The 24,052-nt window shown below is 40.9% G+C and overlaps 1 protein-coding gene across 5 annotated transcripts in view; it reads right to left on the bottom strand.

Moving 5' to 3' along the window:
- Nucleotides 1–24,052, bottom strand: part of GABRB1 (gamma-aminobutyric acid type A receptor subunit beta1) — a 143,538-nt gene that overhangs the window by 96,349 nt on the left and 23,137 nt on the right. The window contains exon 3 of one of the 5 annotated variants that reach the window (XM_074904739.1): nt 6,443–6,534. The exons of the other annotated variants lie outside the window; for them this stretch is intronic. The gene's annotated coding sequence lies outside the window, so the exon portion shown is untranslated. The remainder of the gene's footprint in view (nt 1–6,442; nt 6,535–24,052) is intronic. 5 annotated transcript variants of the gene reach the window in all.

The raw sequence follows: 24,052 nt of genomic DNA, 5'->3' as shown, positions 1-24,052 counted from the left end.
TTTGCATATTTTGTTCAGCAGAGGATGGGCAAATATATCTATATTTGATGAATGCTATAAATAATGTAAGCAGATTATTGGAACTGAAAAGCTCTGTGGTCTCCTGGAGGAAGTGAGTCACTGCTTTCATGTTTTTTAGGTCCTCATATGGCATTTGAGAAGTCCCAATCACATGTTTGTTTTGTAATGTTTCAGAGCTTTTTAGAACTTTTCAGACTTCTACTTTTCTTTGACAACACACAAATTACTTTGTGGGTAACATTTCTTCTGGCTTATGACTGGAATTTTTCTCAAATAACAATGTTGTTTTAAAAAAAGGTAATAAATGTTGACTTTTTTTTCTCTTATTGTGCTTTTGGTGCTTTCACATGTGCCATGTTTTTCTTCCTCTTCTGTCATTTCTAGCTGGATGAAATTAAACACATGCCAAAGATATCTACCTCTGTACCATGTTTCTTTCAGCTGGTCTTGCTGAGTTTATATCAAGCTATTTCTTGATGTGTTTCTTCAGGGACTTCTTGGTTGGCTGTCTGGGATCCACAGAAGTGCTATGGAAATCGGTCCTTCACTTCGTTTGATTCTAATGAATGCTGCGGTGGTGCTGGTCAAGAAATGCTTTTTGAGCCTCAGGGACAGGAATACACACTTTTTCTAGATTAGAATGCTAAAACCATCTTGTGTTGAAACTAATCATTACAGAAGCAGCTGTCATTTAAATTTTTTTATATTAAAGTTTAAGGGTATAATAAGACTTGCCATGGTGGACTGTTCTTTCATTCATGTTCAGTATGTACCAGCTTGATTATTGTCCTTAGCTTGCATTTAATTAACATCAGCCTCTGACGCTGGTAGGAAAAATTTTCTCTTCAGCTACGTGGCATGAGAGTTCTGTGTCTTCATGTTTTCTTCTCACTCATACACAGTAAGTAGACCAAAAATGTTCTGAATAAAATCCTGTATCTATGTAGGTGGGGTAAGCAGAGCTGAAATAGAAGTTATGTAGCCATCTGAGATGAAGCAAGCCCGTAAGAAACAGCTACACCTCAGACAAATAAGTAGAAGCCCTGGCTGTTACTGAGTCCCTGTTAGAACAATGTTTAATACTGCATCTGTGTAAGATTCAGCAAATTAGCCCTACATGTTGGTTCTGGTCCAATGACTGGTATGGCAGGAGAAAGAAGCTTATTATCTCTCTATTCCTTAAAACTCCAGGAGAACTGGAAGAAAGGACAGTTCATCTACAGGTAGTCCTTTTCTCCATCACTCGGGAAAATTGGAAAGATGTTTTGTGCCTTCTGACCTTTCAAGTGCCTGTAGTACTGACAGGCACTATCTGGTCCTTTGGGGGAAACTTAGATGTAAGTGCATTAGAACCTTGTGATAGCACATGTATGCTTCATCTCATAGTAAATTATTCTTCATGAACACATGTCTACTGGAAGGAAAACAAAACTTGCCAAGTACTTCATTAGTGAGGTTTCAATGAGTGTTAACTGATATATGGGATGTTTCTCTTAGTTAAGTCTTGGGTTTGTACTTCTTGTGCTGGCCAGACTCCCAGTAGCTTCATTGAAAGTAAGAACTTCAACCCTTGAATGAACAAGAACACAAGAAAGAAGGAGTTTAGAAAGGACCACCTATAGAATCTGATGACAAAGTCTAAGGGACTACATGGTACTGTAAGGCTTTTACAAAAGCCTTATGTAAATAGGTCATCTGCCCCACTGTGTGGTGGCAGATGTTACAACAACTGTTCTGTAACCAAACTCTGCTCTGTGCTAAGAGCTGTCTACAGAGATTTGAGTCAAATCCCTGTGATAAACATCTTTGGAATGGTCTCATAAACATTGTGCCAAGCAAATGGAAAATAATCTTTTAAAAAAATAGGAAATTCAAAAGATACACAAAAATTAAATTGGCACATATATGAATGGGCACTATTAATTTGGCTGTTTTGCAGAATATGGTGTTGCTAATCCTTTGATTAGCATAAGACTCTGAGGCATTTTTAGTCTGGATTGTCAGCCCAGTTATACCAAGGTTATTATTTCTATCTCCAAAGGACAGTTTTCTGAACAAAGGTCTCCAGGCAATCACATCAGGAATCTGACATGTGATACCAACAGACTCTTTTGGGATAAACTCTCTAAGCCTTCCATGGTTTGGAAAGGGAAAGTAGAAAAATAATCCCTGAAAAATGTCCTGATGGAGATTTGTTTTCTTTAAGTGTTTTTTTCTTTGACATACTATGGACCTTCATGCAGACCATGGTGTCAATTGTTTGCCTTAACTCTCTGGACCATTAACAGTTCTACAATTACACCCAGGACTTTAAAAGACAGACACAAACCCCAGATACATGCCAGGTGCTGAAACAGTCCCAAAGAGTACATCTGTGGGTTTTAGCACTTTTTAAAAAATTAGGCCACATATTTCAGGACTTAAATAAGAATTTTGAAACAAAGAGAGAGACTGTGTGAAGAGGGAGACACCTTTTTATTTCTATTCTCTTCTATGGTTTTAGACTTGTTGGAAGTCTCCAGCTGTAGTCACGCTGTCCCTCTCAAACATACTTGTGCAGGTGACAATGAGATAGTAGACAGCTGGCAACATCAAGATGTGCACACACAACAGGCACTTGTGTCGGATGTCATTTGAGTCAAGTTGGTGATGGATTTCCCAATATTTGTGAGCTGGGCTGGAGGGGTAGTGACAAGCCTCCCTGGAGTCCTCTTGTTCGTAGGGGGATTAAAACTGTGTGAGGGTTGTTACAGCGAACAGAAAAAAATGTCAGGTTGAACTTTGGTAAATCAGGAAGAGAAAAGCCAAACTCTCATCTCAGTTGGCATGAAGATTATTAAATATGAGAGTTAATAGATAGGGATAAAAGAAAAGACAGGAGCAAGGACATAGTGTCTAGATTGGAGAAGCTGTGTATGAGTTTCTAGAAAGCATAATGGAACTAAATTTTATCATTTGTATGTTTTATATGTTAAAACCTGGGTCCTTAATTATGAGTGTGGTCCCACAGAATTAGGGAAGCAGAAATAATTATTGTAAGTTTTAAACCAGATTTGGCTAGCATGGATTTTTGTGTTTGCATAGAAAAAAATCCTAGAAGGCGCTCATACACTATACAACTGCAAGGATCAATGCTACATTATCCTGAAGAGTTTAAAAAAGGAAGCAAGGAAGAAAGTGAAACATAAGGTTGGTTGTACTTTCTGAATAAACATAAAGATAATTAGAAAAGGCAAAAAGACAGACAGCCAGTAGAAGATAAGATTCTCGAGCTATGTTCACAGGGCTTATTAAAGAGGTGAATGAAACTGCTGGTAGATGAGTAGCTAGTTGACTGAAAGGAAGAGAGAAGAAAGGCTACCAGGGCTACTGGTTGCTATTAGAGCACCAGGCTACTAATTTCCGAATCTAAGTCAAAACTCAGAAGCCCAATTTTAGGCTACAGAGTTTTGACATCCAAGACTGCTTTTGAGCCAGAACACAGCCTTGTCCACACATGAGGACACACTGTCTATCCTGTGTTGATGCTAAAATCACTGGAAAGAGATGAGCATGTTGCAATGTGTTTACACAGCGCTTCATTGAGGGTGCTAAGAGCTACCTCATCATAACAAAATATAATTGTAAATTATTTTCATTTATTTGTTATCACGTTGAGTCCCTTAGAGGTATTAGCACTAGGTTTATCCTTGCAATGCTTGCTGAGGTAGGGAAGTTGCTCTGGAAACACTGGTTGTCATATAGGCCTGACAGGGACAGAACATGTCGGAATGTGAAATTGTTTCACTGTGATTTAAAAAATTCTTTTGAATTTTTAGTAATAAATAAGTTTTCACATAAGCTCTATTGTTTTATTTTAAATAATTAGTGTGTATAATCAATTTGGGACTTGGCTTAAAAAAAGTTGACTCAGTCACAGAAATTAAGCAACTGTGCTGAGAGCAGTCAGTGGTGCCAGGGTGTCATCTTGTCTCAGAACAGGTGGCAAGATTTACCCAGGAAGACAAACTCTCTAAAAGGTCTCTTTAGGTGACCCTCTGCTGCCTGGGTACTTTGGTTTCTGTTAAGCTTAGCACTGTAGTTCCCTAGCACAGAGACTGAGCTCTGTTAAGACTAAAGAGTGTGTGTAATAGAGAACTGGGGAGAGAGGATTTAATGAGCTTGTGGAGAGGCTGTTGGCAAGCATCCTCTGTACCACCTTATTCAGTCCTGTGAGGCCAGTGGGAGTGATGAAGGAGGGCTCCTGATCAGGAGCTGTGGATCTGGTAGCTGCCTCTCCATTGCTATACTGAGGTAGCCTTCCACCTTACCTGTTGGGCAGCCCTTAGAGCCTGTTTCTGGAACAACCTGCACACCATTTTTTGGGATGTGCACAGGTATGTACACACCTGCTGATGGTCATTTAATATACTAAAGATTTGATTTAGTTTCCTACTTTCAAGGCATCAGAGAGGTTCAGTGCCACCTGAACTTTCAAAACAATGGGGGACATCTTGTGTGTGAGTTCTCTGAAGGGCCACAGGCATGAGATGACAACAAATGAGGCACTTGATAGACCAGTAACAGCATTTGAATAGTAGCTGAAATTTGGGCACTTGCTAATGAAAACATTGGTACCTATTGGCTCACTTAAAGAAATTTCTTGAATTACTCAGCTGGAGGTAGGCTACTAGTTATAATTCCCTGAAATATCATTGTTTTGGTAATTTATTATTTCTCAACACTACTTTTTCCTAGCTCTAGTTGGGTGGTGTTTCACTGGTCCTGAAATATTTTGGAAGTTTTTATTGCTGTCCTGGTTCAGCTAGGATAGGGTTAAGTTTCCCCAGCAGAGAGTGGGAAGCACTCTCCAGCAGGGTTATTCATACCATGCTGAGGTCAGGTCTGGCGGCAGTGCAGGAAGCTTTCCTTGGTGGCTTTGGGCGCAGAAAGCACACGTGGCAGGCTAGCTGTATCCTTGCGGTATTTCTCTGTATATCTTTTGTCTTGTTTACTGTTATTACTGTTTGTTGTTGTTACTATCGCTATTGTTGTTGTTCAGATCGTTTATTACACTGTTGTATTAAATTTCTTCTTATTTTAACCCCGGGTTTGTGTCCTCCTTATGTCTGAGGGTGGGGGAGGGACAACAGCAACGTGGTCTCTGGTCCCCGCAGGGCCTAAACTATCACAATTGCTTATTCTTATTTTTAAGAAGTTAATATACATTGAGTCTATCAAGTTCAGACAGAAAGCCCGGAAGTACTGTATATTAGGATTAGTTCAGAGAAGGTTGAAATGGGTGACCAGTGTTTCCTGCTGCTAGTCTTTAGGGGAAAAGTAATTTCTCCGACAGTAATCTGTTGCACCTACTGTCAATGTGACATGTATTCTTTGTTTTGAGTGTAATGACTTAATTCTTACAGTACTTCTTAATCCTTCATTGGTCAGTTCATGTATTTTTGTACAATATCTTGAGCACTTCTTCCTCTCAACTCTGATCTTTTTCTGCTACTGTGACTTTCTCATTCTCTGCTTGAGCTGACTGGTTAAGACAGACTGGAGCCACTGGCACAGGTGAATACTTCTTTCCAAACTATGGGCTGTCTGTTGAAAAATTCAGTAAAATGAGCTGTCAAATGGTTCATCTGGAGAGAGTCTGAGATTCTGTGGCAAAGCAACACCATGTGATAAATGTGAAATTTGACAAGTGAGGGCTAAGTAAGTTGGTGGCCTTTGAGCTCAGGAATATTCAACTCAGAGTCCTGGACCCATAAATTGAAGCTGCAGACTGTGTAAAATAAATGGGATCTGTAGTCACCACCGTCATTAAAATCCACCCTTGGTTTTTGTGCTTCCTACATCACACTGTTGTCAAGTAATAAAAATTCAATTCCTTGTGAAATGAAAATCATTCTAGCCCTAAAATGCGGTAGGAATTTTAAAAAAATATGGTTTATTGGCAGCTGCATCCACCATGCCATGCTTTACTTTTCTACTTTGTATGTGCTATTTAGCCACACCAGAGTTTTCTTTACTATTTTACTTATAATGATTCCTTTCATGCTTTCAGTGGCTTGCTTTGCAAGACAGCTAGGCTAGCCTTAGTATAGATTTACTGCTGCTAAAATATGTCATGAGAATAATGGGATTAACTGTACAGGTGACAGGTAAGGCTGATCGATCTATCATAAGCAGTTTCAGAAATTAATTATTTTTATTTTCTGAATGACCTTCATAAGCCACCTATGCCTGATGTCTTCAGATGCTGAAAATCTAGACCTTCAAGCTATATGCTAAACTCTGAAGGGAGGGGGGAAAAAAAAAGGTGGGGGGATTTTAACAGACTATTCCAAACCAGTCTCAATATACCATTACCAAACAGTTTTGAATGTCTTTTTGCAAATTAATAAGCTATTAGAAGTAAATAGTAAAAACTTACAGTATCTGTGCAAGAATGATTGTGGTGAGCTCATACTAACTTTCTCATGTTTCTTCTTGGTCTTTAACGTCTCCATGCCTCAGTTCACTCACCTGTAAAATAATAAGTCTTGCCTATTTCACAGGCCTGTTCTGAGCCTTAATTAATTGCACTCTTTAAAGAACTATTATACTATAACTATTATACAGTGATACATAAAATGTCACATTGTATTGGTGTAAGAAATGAAACATCCAAATAGCTATACGTGAAAAGGGATATGTCTCTTGAAGGCACTTTTAGCTTTCTTTGCTGCAGTAATTTGAGAAGCAGAAAGGAATAGAAATGAAAAAATAAATCTGTATAATGTTTCCTTTGGTGCTAATTTTGGAAGACTAGTTTAAATTGGGAATGTGTAGACTTCAGAAACTAGAGACAAAACAAAGACTGCACAGTGTCCTCAGCCTAGAAATGAGGGACTGGAACTCAAATATTGAAGGCATCCTGCTAACCTACTACCTACTACAATATACCAGCTGAATCCTTTGAAAAACTACAGCTTTTGGTACTAGAAATGATGTCTTTGTAGTCAGTATCTTTTCTGAGACCTTTTTATGCTTCAGAACCAGCGCAAAGTCAGTCTATTTGTCATTGCCTGGGGAACTGCAAGCATTTCGTTTCTCTGAAGGCCCACAGCATTTCAGTACACTTCTGCTTGGATTTTTGGTAACCTTGCAAGCTGAAGTGATTTTTGGATTGCTTAGGAAGAAAACCGCCTTTTCATCCTTTAAAGTAGTTTGGATATAGCAGCAACTCTCAACTCAATTAATATCTATTACTTAAAACACTCCCTGCAGCTACCCTACAGTAGAGAATTAACATTTGGTTAAGAAATTTGCAATTCCTTGATGCAAATCCCAGAGGGAAACACACACACACACACACACGTGTATATACACATATATAAAAGAGGGGGTTTTGATACCTTACAATGTCACCCTTTGATTTAAATTGATGGATGACCCTACAGAAGGAGGAGGTGTTGGAAAAGGTCTGAAAAAGCCTGGATGCTCATTGTTCCATGGGACCAACAGGAAAAAGGTGCTAGGAATCCTAAAAATGCATAGGTACCTATTGGGCTATAGCAAAAGGAAAATATAGACAGGGAAGTTGGAAGATTGTGTTCAGATAGAACCCCCAGGTGATGACTACAAGATTATTTTTGTGAGCTCTGTTCAGCTATGCTACAGCTGAGGGGGATAGTCTATGCTTTGCCCTGAGACTAGCATAGAAGGAATCAAAAACATGAGGGAATAAACACAAGGGGAGAGCAGTGGATATTGTCTACCTAGACTTCAGTAAGACTTCTGATACTCTTCCTTACAATCCTTATAGAGAAGGTGATGAAGTATGGACTGGATGAATAGACAGTGATGTGGACTGAAAACTGGCTGAACAGCCAGGCCTGGAGCATGGTGATTAGCAGCACAAAGTTTAGCTGGAGGCTGGTATCTAGTGGTGTACCCCAGGGGTTAGTACTGGGTCCAGTCCTGTTCAACTTCATCATGAATGGCCTTTGTGAATGGAACAGAATGTACCTTCAGCAAGTTTGCTGATGACACCAATCTGGAAGGACTGACTGATATGCCAGAGAGAGTCATGCTGCTGTCCAAAGGGACCTTGATTTGCCAGAGAACCTCATGAACTTCAACAAGAATTGCAGAGTCCTGCACCTGGGCACAAATAACCCCATGCACCAGTATAGACTGGAGGACACTCACCTGGGAAGCAGCTTGGCAGAAAAGGACCTGAGGGTCCTGGTGAATGCCAAGTTGAACATGAGCCAGCAAGGTACCCTTGCTGCAAAGGCTAATGGTATCTTGGGCTGTCTTAGATAAAGTTATTGCCAGCAGGTCAAAGAAGATGATTCTTCCCTCCCTGCTCAGCAGTGGTGAGGTCACAACTGGAGTGCTGTGTCCAGTTCTGAGCTCTCCAGTACAAGAGAGATATGGACACACTGGAGAGAGTTCAGCTAAAGGGCCACAAAGATGATAAAGGGACTGGAACTTCTCTCATATGAGGAAAGGCTGTGAGAACTGGGATTGTTTAGCCTGGAGAAGAGAAGGCTCAGGGGGGGATCTCATCAATGTATATAAATACCTGAAGGGAGGGTGCAAAGGGTACAGAGCCAGACTATTTCCAGTGGTGCCCAGTGACAGGATAAGGGTCAACAGGCACAAAATGAAACACAGGAGGTTTCTCCTGAACATCAGACAATAATTTTTTACTGTGAAGGTGACCGAGCACTGGCACAGATTTCCAAGGGAGGTTGTAGAGTCTCCAGCCTTGGAGATATTCAAAAGCCATCTGGGCATGGTCCTCACAACATGCCCTCTGTGGCCCTGCTAGAGTAGAAAGGTTGGACCAGATTACCTCCAGAGGTGCCTTCCAACCTCAACGATTCTGTGATTTTTATCAATGTATAGTCTACATTTGCTTAAAAGCTTGCAGTTTTTAAGTGGTTTAAATCCTGGATGTTTGTGCAGCCACAATGTCTACTGAGGAGAATCTGGCCTTTCTGACTTATGGAATCACCCTTCACCAATACATGTTTATGCTGTAGATGGAACTGTTTACTGAGATCACCCAAAAGGTGAATTAGGTTCAAATGGGTTTATCTAATCTGTACTGCTTCATACATTCAGCTAGCACACTGCATGCTGCATTAGCTGCTTTCTGCCTTATTACCCTATAAAGCTCTGAATGTTTTGGGACTTTGTTATTGCAGAGAATTGGCTTTCCACATCTGATACCTCTGCTGCTGCAATTAGTGTTAATGTTTGAACTAACAACCAGTTTTAAAAGAGATGGGATAAAGTGGAAACATCTCATGAACAGTAATAATCTGTATACCTTTTTCCTTCATATCATAGCAAGCTGAGAAGTGAGAAATGTGGGCAGGTGGAAAAGAATGTGACCTGCTCTGGGGACTCTGGGCTGATATATGGTATTAAGAGGTGTCTATTATAAGCAAGGGAAATCTCCAGGCATGCATTCTTTAGAAAGAACTTGAAAATCTTGAGACCTTACTTTTTGTTCGTTTAACTTCTCAGTGAAATTTCTGGGTACATGACTTGTCTTCTCCCCCTACTTTTGTACATTTATGAAGACTAGCCTAAAAGTTTAGTGGCAAAGACATTCACTGGCGGGGTACACTGGTCATGTGATGAGCTTAACTAGCCAAAACAGTTCCTAGAGTTCCAGACATTTTGCTTTGACCTCTACATATCATTTCTGTGGTTTGGGTAGAAAGATGACAACCATTCTATTGATGGCTGTTGTGCCTTATAACATGGGCTGTTAAAACCAAGCATCCATGTATGTGTCTAGGAAGCCTTTAGAAGATCCATTCTGAAGGGAATTTGATAGAGATGAACAGCTCCAAACACTAGTATGATACGAACTAGACTCACTCCTCATACTGAAAGTGAGATTAATTAGATTTTTCTATTTACTTTAAATCATAGATATCACATTTATTTTAATCCAGTTTAAAAATATTGAAATTAGTGGAATTTTCTTCATGTGGAATATGTTAATACACAAGGTAGATAATATATATTCTGAAGTGTTGGTTTTTTGGTGCTTTCTAGCAAGGTTAATGGGTAAAGATCTGTGGTAATAAAGAACTGTACTGAGTAGTCTGACATTGAAATGAGTACAAGGGATAAATCTAGTGCTAATCAGGTAAGACATATCAAAATGATGTTGCTTAATCACCTGTTGTGTTATTATGAGGAAAGCCTAGAGAAGCCAGTAGCGGTCACTGAAGATTACTTTAATGTGTAACATTTAGCCAACAGTAGGAAACTTGGGAATTTTGTTTTAGGATTTGAAATGTCTGCAAAACTGTTTTCAGAAGAGAAATTGAGAGTTATATAGTACAGTGCACAGTTGTGTTAAGTGAAATGTCTGGTTACGTGAAGGTTATTTCAAGGTTAGTGTCTCAGTTCACAGCTGAACCTAACCCCCAAAAGTGGCAGCTGATGACAGACCATGTAATACAATAATGAACACAGAGCACTGTGGGAGCAGTGAGAATCAGAGATCTACAGATGTGATGGATATAAGAGAAGTCTCTGTTTTCTTTGAACTCTTCCTTTTTTCTCTAATATCACCCCTTCAAAAGCTTCAGATTATAAAATCGGTTAAGAAATTTTTTTTCAGCTACAATAGTAGCCTTTGTAGTTAGAAGGAACAGATTTACGCAACCCAAAGGACAGATGATTTCTAAACCATGTAACAACAGCTTTCAAAAAATACTACACTTCCTCTAGGAGGAAAAGGTGTGGTTGGTGTGCAATTGCTGGGTGGACAGCTGACGAAGGTACTGACTACTGGAATGGAGGAATGTACCTCTGCAGGTTTGTGGTGGCACAATAATGCAGTGAAGGGACAGCCCAGTATGTCCTGCAAGACTCTGACTGGGTGCTACTGGTTATAAAGATGTGACACCCAAGAAAGCCACATCTGGTAAGCTGAAAACTCAGGTGTAGTCTGAAGAACTGGAAAGATCCCATGGAAAAGAGAGTATTTCTGAAAGTCTGTGTGTGTTGGGAAAGATGCTGAAATTAACTGCACTAAAAAGGGAATTTGCAAGGGAGAAGGGACTAATCAGTCCCTGAATCCATTTCATGACTGCAAGAAGTTGAACTTAACAAAAATTTCAAGGAAATATTATGGTTTAGCAGTGGTCAAATGTGCCATTGCCTTTTACTTCATTTAATATCTACCCCTGTTAGGAAGAAATTTTAATAAACCAGGTTCCCAAAGAGCAAGCACCATTGGCAGTAGGATGTGATGAACTACCTGAGCAGGATAATCCTGGCAGATTTGCGAGGCTCTGCCTTGAGAGGTGCAGACACAGCATGTCGTGGGTGGAGAAGTGCTTCTGTGAAGGGCTTACTGTACAGCCTGGCCTGAAATCATGGCACCTAATGACTGTGAAGATTTTATCTTGATGAAAAACAAGTCTCTGGCCTACCTGGAAAGAGCGTAACACAAGTCAGGGAGGTTTCAGATGCACTTGAATTGTGGCAGTTGTTGCAAAGGGTGTAAGGCAACCTTGAAAATCCTTGTTTGCCTTCAGAGAGTCTTTAATGCAGAGCAATTACTTCTAGATAGTACAAAGAATGCTTAGGGCAATACACTGAAAAAATAAGAAAAGCAGCAGAAATTATGATGATTACTATACTTCAAAAAAAGCTGTATTTTTGAGAATATTTGGCTTCTGGCTGAAGAGAATTTATTAAGCTAGTAACTCTTCTCCTGGCTGGAACTGATCAAAACTGCCACAAGCAGGACACTGACACCAGTGTCAGGCAGTCTGGGATCACTCTAAGTATCAGCCTGAGTTACAGTTTTGTTTCCCGCTATAATGGATCTGACCAAAGATATGTGGCCTGTCAGGGCTCTCTGCATAGTAAGGTGGGGCTATTTCTTTTCCTCTGGCTCTTGTAGTCAGGTTTCCATGGCTTTTGCCTGCCCTGCTGGGGAATAAAGCATCACAGTGAATAGATGGGGCAGCTGAGCTGTTCCTTCAGAGACCTTGTGTCCACCTCAGACGCAAGGCCCCTGGGAGCTGCTGTACCAATTCATTCCTCAGAGGGTGACTTTTTAGCCTTGAAATTCTATCTTGGGAAGACAATGATCTGCAATGTATTGCTTACTCTACTCTTAAAATAACAGGAAGATCAAAATGCCACAGTGAAATGAAGCAAGGGAATGGGTAAGCCATGCTAACATGCCTGGAAAAAAATAACACCCAAAAGAGCAATTGTCAGTGTCAGAGTTCCTTGGCTGTCATAGTCAATTGCACAAATCCTGATGATGTTATGTCGGCAGCAAGTATTTTTATTATTTATGATGGACTGTGGGGAATTTGCCTTTTAGTAGGATTTTTTTGGTGCTACCATCTTTTTTTCCCTAGGCTGTTTCAGGTTTTCTGAGAGCTCTGCTGCAGTGTCTTTTCAGATGATCCAGACACTTTCCTGTATCTGCTGCTGTAATGCTTATTTTGATTGGGAGCTGACACCAGACTGAATGTATAGATTGAATGCAATACTGTATGTCATGTCTTCTCTTAAAGAAGTTGGGCAGAGAGATGAGCTTTGTGCAGTAAAATTTTGTTACTGGTCTTCCAGAAAGAGTGGGCCTTCGGAAACTGGTTGTGATTTCCCAGAAATATGAAGAGCTGTGTTTGGTGTAAGAGTGATGGATTAGGCAGACTATTTGAAACCTGGCAAAGGAAGCATTCTGTAAATTGAAGAGATCAGCTCAGATCTGCTTTTTTTAAAGATCTGTACACACAGAAATTTTGAGCAAGGACATTAGGCTGCAGTGTTGCTCATGAGAACAGATCATCACTGCTCAGCAGTCGTGAGGACAAGACACTGTTACCTAGCAACTTCTCAGAGCTGTCTTTTATAAATCCATCCTGTCATGGATGTCACATATACGCCACAGTTGGTCTTTACAAATTTTGCACCAGGTAGTACTGCAAAATATATCTTCTGAGCGGTAGCATCCTTGGCTGGTATTAAATCACAACAGCACAGGTTGTTCTTGCCCTACCTGCTTGCACAGCAAGGCAAGGGCTCTGATTAGTTCTTTGTGTAAATTACCAACCTGATTGTTTTCAGAGATGAAGCAGCATCTGTGGGAGCTGTCACTTGACCTCCCTCTTCTTTCTTGTAAATTGAGAAAGCATGGACAATGATCTGTGTTGATTCCTGTGCCTATAAGCTGCTCTTCATCTTTTGTTGCAAGAGGTGATTATGAGCTGTAACTCTGTCTTCTTGAGTTGAAAAAAACCCTTACTCTGGTTTAGTATTAAAATCTGAAATGAGTAAGTAGAGTAGAGTACTTTTTATATTGCATACAGATCAATATTTTTGACTCCATGTGATGGGAAGCAACTATTATGTTAGTTTCCCTTCCAAAAAACAGATGACCTGGACAGTTATGATGAGATGCCTTTCTCCGTTCTACGCAGACTTTAGCCCATGTTTCAAGCAGCTCAAGCTACGGAAGCCAGTAAAAGGGTTTTCAAACCTATTTTGACAAAAGTACATGTTACCTTTTTTTCTTCCAATTTAACTTGTGGGATTATTCAGAGTATATTGGCTTTGTGTACAGCTGTTTGTTCTGAGTAGAAAACGGGTGGGTAAGTACCCTGACAATGCAGTGTTGAAAGTATCTCGCTTCAAGGTAAGTGATTCCTGCTCTGTTGTCTTCCTTTACTTGTCTTTGTGTCAAGATCTTGTAAACTCAAGAAACAGTCTGAAAAAGTGGGATGTGATTTAGTTAAGGATTCATTCAAATTCTTGTCTACACCCAACAGGAATACTGAATGTGCAAATACAGGACAGCGAAAAGATAACAGCTCTGAACAAAAGGATCTGTGGCTTACAAGATGAATGTGGACTGATGTCAAGCTGTTGCAGAAATTAAAAAGGCATATGCTGTAGTGGGATGTGTAAAGAGAAAGAACCTGCAACATCTCGTATTTGACATAGTACAGAGAAGACACAGAGGGGATGTGATACCAGTCTTTAAATACATGAAAGGCTGCTGCTGACTTCAGTGGCTAAGTCAAGATGTGATGGACTTAAAATGCAGCAAGGTAGATTTCAGTTAGTAAGGCAAAACCTTTCTAACACTGTGGATATATTTTGCATCCGTTGCTTCAGGATGTTACAGAGAATCAGTCACTGGCAGTTTCTAAGTATCTATTAGCCAAAAGTGCAGTGCAAGTGCTATTCCACTACTAACCCTGCCTTGGACCATCCAAAGAAATGGACTGTATGACCTTCTTAGGCTTCTCTGGCATTATGCCAATATGCATAACAGCATTATCTCATTATCAAGATAGTACTTGTTAAGAGGCTGGAAAGAAGGTAACATATTTTTAGAGTACATTTATTTTACAATTACCCAAGCATCTATTCATGCTAATTCCTAACATCCCAGTACTAAAAGCCTATAATAACATCTAAAGAAAGTGTCCTAAATACACAGAGAGTGATCCCTGTGATATAAATCAGCCCCTGTTACCACAGCTGCAGGGCTACCCTGAGCTGAAGACTTGGTTTTGGGGTTCTCCCCCACCCCCAACACTTTACTTTTATTCTCTCCTATTATCTCCTCTAACTGTGCAAGACTTCCTACAGACAATTCCTCCAGCTCCCTTTACCATGACACACAGTTAGTCTTTCAATCTTGCCATGGCAGGTGGTACGTTGTCATCAGGACCACTCATTCTAAATTGCGCACCAAAGACAATGGTGACTGGACAGAAAAAAATGTGCTCTTTAATACAAGCTGGATTCCTACACAACTTTCTTTTGGCTCACTTGTTTGCTTTATCTGAATATTAAGTCTTGTGATTTAGATTATAAAGTCTTTGAGTCAAAGCTTCCACCTACTGTTTGATTAATGTCTTGCATGTGGGTTTTTCCTCTATGTGAAGATAGCTGTGGTCTCTCTTTGGTACTCTCTCTCTTGCCCTTCACTTGCTCAGAGTGCCAAAGACCATGGATGAGCTTAATAATCAGAATGATTTCAGGTCAAGTACTTGGCAAGAAATGTGAGTAGAGCACTCATTCTGGAAATGGCCCTAAAAACAGAGCTTGATTAATTAATACCTGATTTCCAGTTAAACATTTAATAAATCTTATCTTTTATGCTATATTATACAGAATATTTGTGGCATATGAGAGTGGCCAGCTGGTTAAGACACACACTGTGCTGTTCAGCATATTGGCCAGCCAGTCAGTGTGCAAATGAAGCAAGCTGCCAAGCTGTGAGGATGGGACAACACAGGAAAAAAAAAAAAAAAAGAAAAAAAGAAAAGGGCATGTAGATAAAGAAGGCAGAGGGGCCGTAGCAATGATAGAAGAGAAAATAAGCAGTTTAGCAGCTAGTAGAAGGGGCTGCAGCCATTGCTTATCAGGTGAAGCCTTTAAATATTGAACCCACTTGTTTTGAGTTGATTATTCCTGGTTAATCATCTGAATTTGTTTAGTGCATCATAAATTAGCTGTTGTTTCACATGAAGACATTGGCTGGAGCCAAGATAAAACAGTTTGCTCGCCAGTTAGTTGCTGGGCAAAGTGAACTGAGTGCTAGCTAAGGGTTAGATCACAGCATATGATCTATGGGGAAACTGCTCTCATTCACAGTAGAGTATTAATTAATTAGAAATGCTTCTTTTGGCCCAGTGAGCTATACTGGAAGACAGCAAAAATTTTAAAAAGTGAGTCAGAAACACTAGTCATTGACCAACCAAAGGATCTTGACAAAAAAAGGAGTGAGACCTGTCAGAGGTACAGACCTAAAGAAGATTCTTGGAATAATATTAGCCCTGGCAAAATCCAGGATTAAGTTCTCGGTAACATAAGAGAAAACAAGCTCAGAGCAAATGGTATGTTTCTTATATGGAACTTTTATCATTGTTCTCTATCAACTGCTTCATTCATTGATCAAACTATTTTAATGAAACCCCTTGTGACAACATATATCCACAGTCTGTTCAGTCAACCCAGCAACTGAACTCAGAGTATCTGGCTTTTTCAAGCAGAAATGGACACACCTCCCTATTTTGAAGCTTTACCAACAAAAATGAAGTGCTGCCACTTGCACCATTAACACTTAAGTATAGAGAGCGGTAAGGTGCAGCATTTTCTTCTATCAAATATAACTTCAGCAATATAGCCCATTTTTATATTTTTGTGTTTGACATAACTTTTTTTTCTTTTTACAGAAAGCTTTAGTTTGTGCCTTTTTATAATTGATACATTACAAGGGTCTCTTAACTGCCACCATTCCTTTAAATTTCAGCCCCATAAGCCTTGACTGATGCAGTTTTCTTCAGCTGAAAGTAATTTCAATTTGAAATGCACACAGAAAAATGGGACTTTTTTTTTTTAACTCAGCAGTGCAAGTCTGACAGCACTAGGTGCCTGTAAGACCTGGTGCTTCTATGACTTAATTTCACAAAGACCACAAATTAAGCTTAACATCTGAAATGAGTGGGATTTGTTCTATCTTCCCTTCACTCTGTTTCCATGCTTGAGAAATCAAGGGCATGGGCAAGGAGAAGCCACGCTGTGCTCCTGTTCATCCCCTGGATGAAGTGATGGGGCCACAGGGACTTGAGGCCATGGCATGAAACAGAATCACAGAATTGTCTATGTTAGAAAGGACCCTGACGATCATCTACTCCAACCGTTAACCTAGCACTGACAGTTCCCAACTACACCATATCCCTCAGTGCTATGTGGACTCTACTCTTAAACACCTCCAGGCATGGGGACTCCACCACCTCCCTGAGCAGCCCATTCCAACACCTAACAACCCCTTCTGTAAAGAAATGCTTCCTAATATCCAGTCTAAACTGTCCCTGGTGCAATTTGAGGCCATTCCCTCTTGTCCTATCGCTTGTTATTGGTTAAAGAGACTCATCCCCAGCTCTCTGCAACCTCCTTTCAGGTAGCTGTAGAGGGCGATGAGGTCTCCCCTCAGCCTCCTCTTCTCCAGACTAAACACCCCCAGTTCCCTCAGCCGCTCCCCGTACGACCTGTGCTCCAGACCCTGCACCAGCTTCGTTGCCCTTCTCTGGACACGCTCGAGTCATTCAATGTCCTTTTTGTAGTGAGGGGCCCAAAACTGAACACAGGAATCGAGGTGCGGCCTCACCAGTGCCGAGTACAGGGGTAAGATCCCTTCCCTGTCCCTGCTGGCCACGCTATTGCTGACACAAGCCAGGATGCCATTGGCCTTCTTGGCCCCCTGGGCACACTGCTGGCTCCTGTTCAGCCAGCTGTCAGTCACCCCCCCAGGTCCCTCTCTGACTGGCAGCTCTCCAGCCACTCCTCCCCAAGCCTGTAGCGCTGCTGGGGGTTGTTGTGGCCCAAGGGCAGCCCCCGGCATTTGGCCTTATTGAAACTCCTCCAGTTGGCCTCAGCCCATGGCTCCAGCCTGTCCAGGTCTCTCTGCAGAGCCTCCCTACCCTCGAGCAGATCAACACTCCCACCCAACTGGGTGTCACCTGCAAACTGACTGAGGGTGCACTCGATCCCCTCATCTAGATCATCAATAAAGATGTTAAACAGGAGTGGCCCCAAATCCGAGCCCTGGGGGACACCACTCGTGACCAGCTTCCAACAAGATTTAACTCCGTTCACCACAACTTTTTGGGCCTGGCCATCCAGCCAGTTTTTTACCCAGCAAAGCGTGTGCCCATCCAAGACATGAGCAACCAGTTTCACCAGGAGAAAGCTGTGGGAAACGGTGTCAAAGGCCTTACTGATGTCAAGGCAGACAACATCCACAGCCTTTCCCTCATCCAATAAGCAGGTCGCCCTGTTGTAGAAGGAGATCAGGTTTGTCAGACAGGACCCGCCTTTCATAAGCCCATGTTGACTGGGCTTGGTCATCTGGTTCTCCCGCCCGTGTTGTGTGATGGTACTCAGGATGAGCTGCTCCATCAGCTTCCTGGGCACCTAAGTCAAGCTGACAGGCCTGTAATTTCCTGGATCATCCTTCCGACCCTTCTTATAGATGGGCGTCACATTGGCTAATTTCCAACCTGTCGGGACCTCCCCAGTCAGCCAGGACTGCTGGTAAATGATGGAAAGTGGCTTGGTGAGCACCCCAGCCAGCTCCTTCAGCACTCTCGGGTGTATTCCGTCTGATCCCACAGACTTGTGTGTGTCTGTGTGATGCAGCAGGTCATTGACTGTCTCCTGGATTGTGGGGGGTTCGTTCTCCCAGCCTCTGTCTTCTAAACACATCCTCCCACCACAGTGATGGGCCTGGCTGGGGCTCTAAGGAGTGTGAGGGATGGGCCTAAATAAGAGACACAGACGGTGAAGATGGTAATAATGAGTGGCAACTTTTAAAACCAGGTGAGGTCTAGGGAATTTGGGTACAGTGTTTACGAATTGTTCTGTCCTCCTCTTTTTCCCTAAAAGCAGTTTGCTGAAATCCTAAGTAGGCTACACGATGCCATAATGGACTGATGTCTATTGGAAAATATCTTTTTGGTAACAACTCTTCTGTGTAAACCATTTCATTGGTTTTTATATGAATGGTGCAAGCACTTCACATAGTTAGCATGATTAGCACACATGAGGAAAAACCCTTGAAGGTCATTCACAGGTTTCCCCACTTTGTACCACCTATATTCTTACAGTAACTCTTCTAAAGCTCATGTTATCCATTTTAATTCTATTCAAATTAATGTGTTTTAAATTCTACAAGAAAGATGGCTTTAGTGATGCTTTATTGATGTGCACAAGGAGGCATGAAATTAGCTGCAATACATAACACAATTTCTTTCCAAGAGGCTTTAATTGCTTTACACTCTTTATGTAACTGGGACCACTCTGTGTGTGGGTGTGTGTTTAAATGCACATCAGTGAGTTTCTGTCACGCTATTTCCAGATGACAAATATGAAACTGGAGATGATCTCCAAATAGCCTTTGCTACAGCCACTTATATTGCTTTAAATTGGGAGTGGGAAAAGATGTCACATAATATTTGAGACTGATTCAATTACACTGGCTCCTTGAAATGTTTTATTGTTGATTCTTGATTTCATTTTCTTTCCCTTGCTCATTACCTCATAGAAGTCCTCCCCCCACCCCTTTACTAAATCAATTTTATGTGAACTGTCATTTCACTTACAGTAGAAGAACCTTTCATCACAACTTTGACAGATATCTTATACATCTTAGAATGGGGATGAATTGATTGATAACTGATTGGGCAGACATATCTTTCTCTGGTGAAGTACAGATGAGCTTAGATTACAGATTTGGACCAGATTCCTAACACCTAGGGGGCTGTGCTCTGGTGTGAAAACAAGGCTCATAGGCTCATAGGAGGTGAGTAGTTTAGTTCATAATCCTTGGTCCTTCATAATTTCCCTTCGATAATCTGAAACAGTTTTGTCAGGTAGCAAAAAAACAGGAAAGAGCTTATGTAAAAAATAAAACTAGCTTTAAATCATTAACAGCTGCAGCAAATTCTCTTTTGAAACCAAGCCTAACCCTGCTTGATGCTACTTTCCTAGGATTGCAGATGGCTGGATCAGTTCAGACTCTTGGTTCTCTTGCAACCTTCTCTTTGGGACACTGAAGTGATTTTTCTAGGAGGAGTTTGAGAGTATTTGTACAGGCTTCTTGTTCCTTCAGGGCTAACTATTACTAGTCAAAAACAGCAAGTGAGAAGACCTCTGGAGTTAGAGGGTAGGTTGTAAGTAAGTTTAAGCATAGGAAATTTTAGCATATTTGAAACATAACTGCTCCTTGGTCCTTATGGATTCATCTTGTCACATCTTGTTAATTATGGAGGACATGTTCGGTGATAGCAAACAGATTCTCCTTGTGGCAAAGCATGCTGTAGCCTTCTGCTGTGAAAAGTACATGGAAGATGCATCCTGAGCTGTTTTGCATCTGCCCACATATTGAGTTGGCTGCAGGTTTCGTATCAGTGCAAACAAATTAAATATTACTGCCTTGAGGACAAAGATAAAACACTTACTCATTTTGACAGAATTCAGTTTCATAGCCACAGGAGTGTAGCTCTGTTAGGCACCATATACCTGTGTGGGCTGGGAGCAAAGGCTGAATGGGCTTCCTTCTCTGACGCTTGTGTCTGTGTATTCAGTTATATCTAAAGCTGCTGCTTCCCCTGTTGATACGGAGCTTGCGTGTCCAGCCCTTGCCCTGTTGTCTGGAGGAAGGTAAAGACAAGGTGGTCACCTGTCTCTCCCTCCCACCATGCTGCCCACCAAGGCAGCCTTACCCTTCAGCATTAGCACTGGAAAGCAGAGCACTGAGTCAGGTGTGCGTTTCACGAGGTACTTGCATTCAGAGGTGCGTGGGGGGGAGACAGCCTGAACCTGGAGCAGAGCTGGGGTGGCTGCCAGGAGACCTACAGGATTTCCCTCCCATGCTTACCTCTACAAATTTGTGTCCAGCACTCGCTTAGTTTAGGTAACTGCTTATTTTGCTTGTGCCTTCACCACTGCTGACTGTAACTTTCAAAACTGTGTTTTAACCTGTACTGTCTGAGAACTATAAGCCAGCAGAGAATAACTGCTATGCTCCCATACGTTCCACCAGCAGTCAGGAATCATTTCGTGATGCAGTCCCCAAGGAATCCTGAGCTGGTCAGAGCTACTGATTTCCTGCTTTCCACCCTTTTTTAGCACATGCAGCCACAAAGGAGGAGGATGCTGCATATGCTCCAGCCTGAAATTCCCAGTAGAGCCAGCTCATGCATAGTTGCCAAGTGTGTATTTCAGCTGCAATTACAGATGCTGTGTATTTTGATGATGAATCTGCTACAAGACTGGAGAAAGGCAATAAAATAGTTATCACCAAACACCTTCCTGTTTACAATCCTTGTGGCTACTGCTGCATTGCTGTTAGATTTTAGCACTTTTGTTTGAGAAGGAACTTTTCATATTAAGAAATCTGTCATCTGAAAAACTGAAAATCATCTGAAAAAGCCTGTCTGTGCGCATTTGGTACAGAGGGATTTCAGCTGTCCAATCTTCTAAGCAGGCTTTTTTTCCTCTTTCTAGGGAGGTTTTACAACTCTACACTGTAGAGATTCCTGGGGAATAACATACTACTTCTCTCAAAAAAATACATCTTTATTATTTAGCTTCATTATTCTTACCTCTGTTGAAAATGTGGACATGTAAATGCTGTGTAATGAAAATCAGTAAACAAGGTTCTTGAATAGACCTGCACAGACTTCCAGATGGGGAAAGAAGCCTCAGCCCAGTCCTTGTTCCTTGTCCAGGCAAAAAAATAACTTTTAAATTGTGATTTTTCATGCATTCCTATTTTGTTACTTTGCTGTATTTCTGCTTAACTCCCAAGGGAAGAGAATTCACACTAGAACTGCACAGGCAAACATTTTTGTCTGAAATGAGTGTGTTTAATATTTGGCATTGAGGGGTAGGGCTGGACCCTCAGATGTTTCCTCTCAATGTTTTCTTACTCAAAACCATGCAACAGCTTCTACAGGAGCAACTTAGCCCTGCACCAGGATAACTTTGTTCAGACCATTCCTCAAGGAAGTGTGAAATCAGTTACTCCTACAACAGGGAAATTATATTTTGCACAACTGGTCAAGCCTGTAGGCAGTTGAGTGAAAGGGAAACAGTACTGCACCATCCTCCTGTGAAAAGCATCTGGCTTGGATGCCTACACCGTGAGCATTCATTTAGAAAGATGACATCTATATGGCTAGGTTAGGCTGATCTCTGCTTAGTGAGCTGACCTCATGCTTTAATTTGGTGCATGTGTGTCTTTTGCTGCAGGTCTTGATACAGGCAACCTAAACTGCTTCTGATCCATGTCTGTTCTGAAGGAGAAATAGTGCACCTGTAATTGTGGATGTTAAGTCCAAATTAATCATTCTTGCTGAGTTTGGACCAATTGTTTTGGGCATAGTACTGCAAGATCTGGATTCCCTGCTTCCAGACCCAAACCGGTATCTTAATGTTATCCTGCATGATGTGAAACTACAGGAGTGGAAGGGTATTAGCTTGATGAGTAACTTACACTCTATCACAGGATGAGCATCTTGGATACCTCACATTCTCTATGTATGGTGTAGAGCATGTAATTCAGGAGTCCAGGTGCCATTCACCTACTCAATCACACCATTGCAAATTAGACACAAAGCACTGCTATTCAGATTTGGTCTCGTGAAACAGCGTAGAAAGAGTGGAGAACGAGGCTCTAAATTTAGTCTATTTAGAATGACACACCACTGAGTATTCCCATCTATTTTCAAAGATGCAGTAAAACAGCATGGCAATACTAGTAAATGTCATTAGCTCTTTGAATTAATAGTATTACTTCTGGCAGCCAACAGTAATAGATTAGAGCAATTCTCATCTACTACACTGGAGTAATTCTTGGCAGTGGGAACATAATGAATCTGAGGAGTTTACAATACAGCCATCCAGCTAAAGCCTGGGATATAAATTCTCAGCCTGTAATCACTTCCTTTTTTGTCTCTTTTCTCTTTATTCAAGGCAGTATGAATTTTTTTTTTTCAGTCTGTCATAAATTTCTGCTTAAAGCTTTTTATTGGTTTTCAAAGATGCAGCTGATCGGTTAATGTGGTTTTAAAAAAAATCCTCCTCTTTTTAACACAGGACTTTTTCAAGTTTTAAGAAATTTACCTGAAATCACAGAGTTTTTTAGGCTGATAGATTATAAATTTTAATTACTCAAATGTATTAAGTCATGCCATCTTAACTGGGCCATGAATATTAAAGTTCTGATCCTGTTATATAGCTTCTTTAGAAGCCTTCTCAGTAAAAGAAAAACTGTCTTCCAAACTTATCAAGTTTATTGACTTTTTTCCCCAGGGTTTTAATAGCTGTATTGATAAAATCAGCATCAGTACTATGTAAAACCTCAAAATGCTACAGAAGCCAGTATTTTGTCACTATAGTTCTTAAATCTGATATCAATTTCTCTGTTGTTGGTATAATCCTCTAGTATAAGTGGAGTTACTGCTGATTTATGTGGAAGAATTAAGTCCTGCTCCAGTTATTACCACTGGAATAAGATTGTGAATGGGATTACAGTTCCTTCTGTTTGTGAACTGGTCTTTGCTGCTCCTACCCTCTGTCTGGGCTACAGTCCAAACACTATGTGAGTGACAGAGCTAAATCTGAAGAGATTCAGAGACTCCGAACTGGTTGAGAAAACAGTGTGCTTTGATTCTTCACTTGTTTGTGCTAAATTTTGATTTATTTTTAAATAGCCATACTGAAAAAAGAGGAGAGCACTTCCTTCTACTTGCCGCTAAAGAGATGCTGGTAAAACAGTGAGCAAGTGCTCCCTGCCACCATTTAACAAATGAGTTCAATTGCTGAAGAGGGTCATTGCCACCTTTTAATAATCATACCTTTGATTATCAAAGGCATTGAGAGATGCTGATGGCTCTAATGTAGAACAGCACCTATGTTCTACTTGCCAGCAGAATTGATGTATGTGGAGTGCAGGTTATCAAAAGATCTGTACAGATATTGAAAAATATGTTCTGTGCTCTTTCCCTAGTGGTAGATTTATGGAAAGCTAGCAATTTCCTCAGATTTGAACATAAAGTGAATGTTGAACCTAATGCCTACACTCTTGAATGATTACTGACAGACAATATCCAGCATGGCAAAGGACAACCACCAGTCATAGGCAAACATGCCTGAGACTACAATGTGTGTGGAGAACGTGACAGCTGGCTCCTTCAACACAGTGGTGAAAACCAGGCTCTTCTATGGGAAGTTGAATCTCTCCATATAATCTTAAAGAGATGCGTCCTATAGGCTGGGCACCAGGGGTTTGTTTATTTATTTCATTTTTCTTGCTATGTATGATACTTTACCTTAACGGCCACCACTAAAGGAATGCCCCTGAAGAACTGAAGTTAGAGCAGTATTTATGCATTTAGAGGACTAATAAACAGTTAAATATTCTTTCTGCTTCTTCGTTACAACTAATCTTCCAATACCACTGTAATGGAGAAACAGT

The sequence above is a fragment of the Athene noctua genome, chromosome 4 (genome assembly GCF_965140245.1).
Source record: "Athene noctua chromosome 4, bAthNoc1.hap1.1, whole genome shotgun sequence".
NCBI lineage: Eukaryota > Metazoa > Chordata > Aves > Strigiformes > Strigidae > Athene > Athene noctua.
The sequence above is the reverse complement of the archived record's forward strand: the minus strand, read 5'-3'. Positions and strand labels throughout refer to the sequence as shown.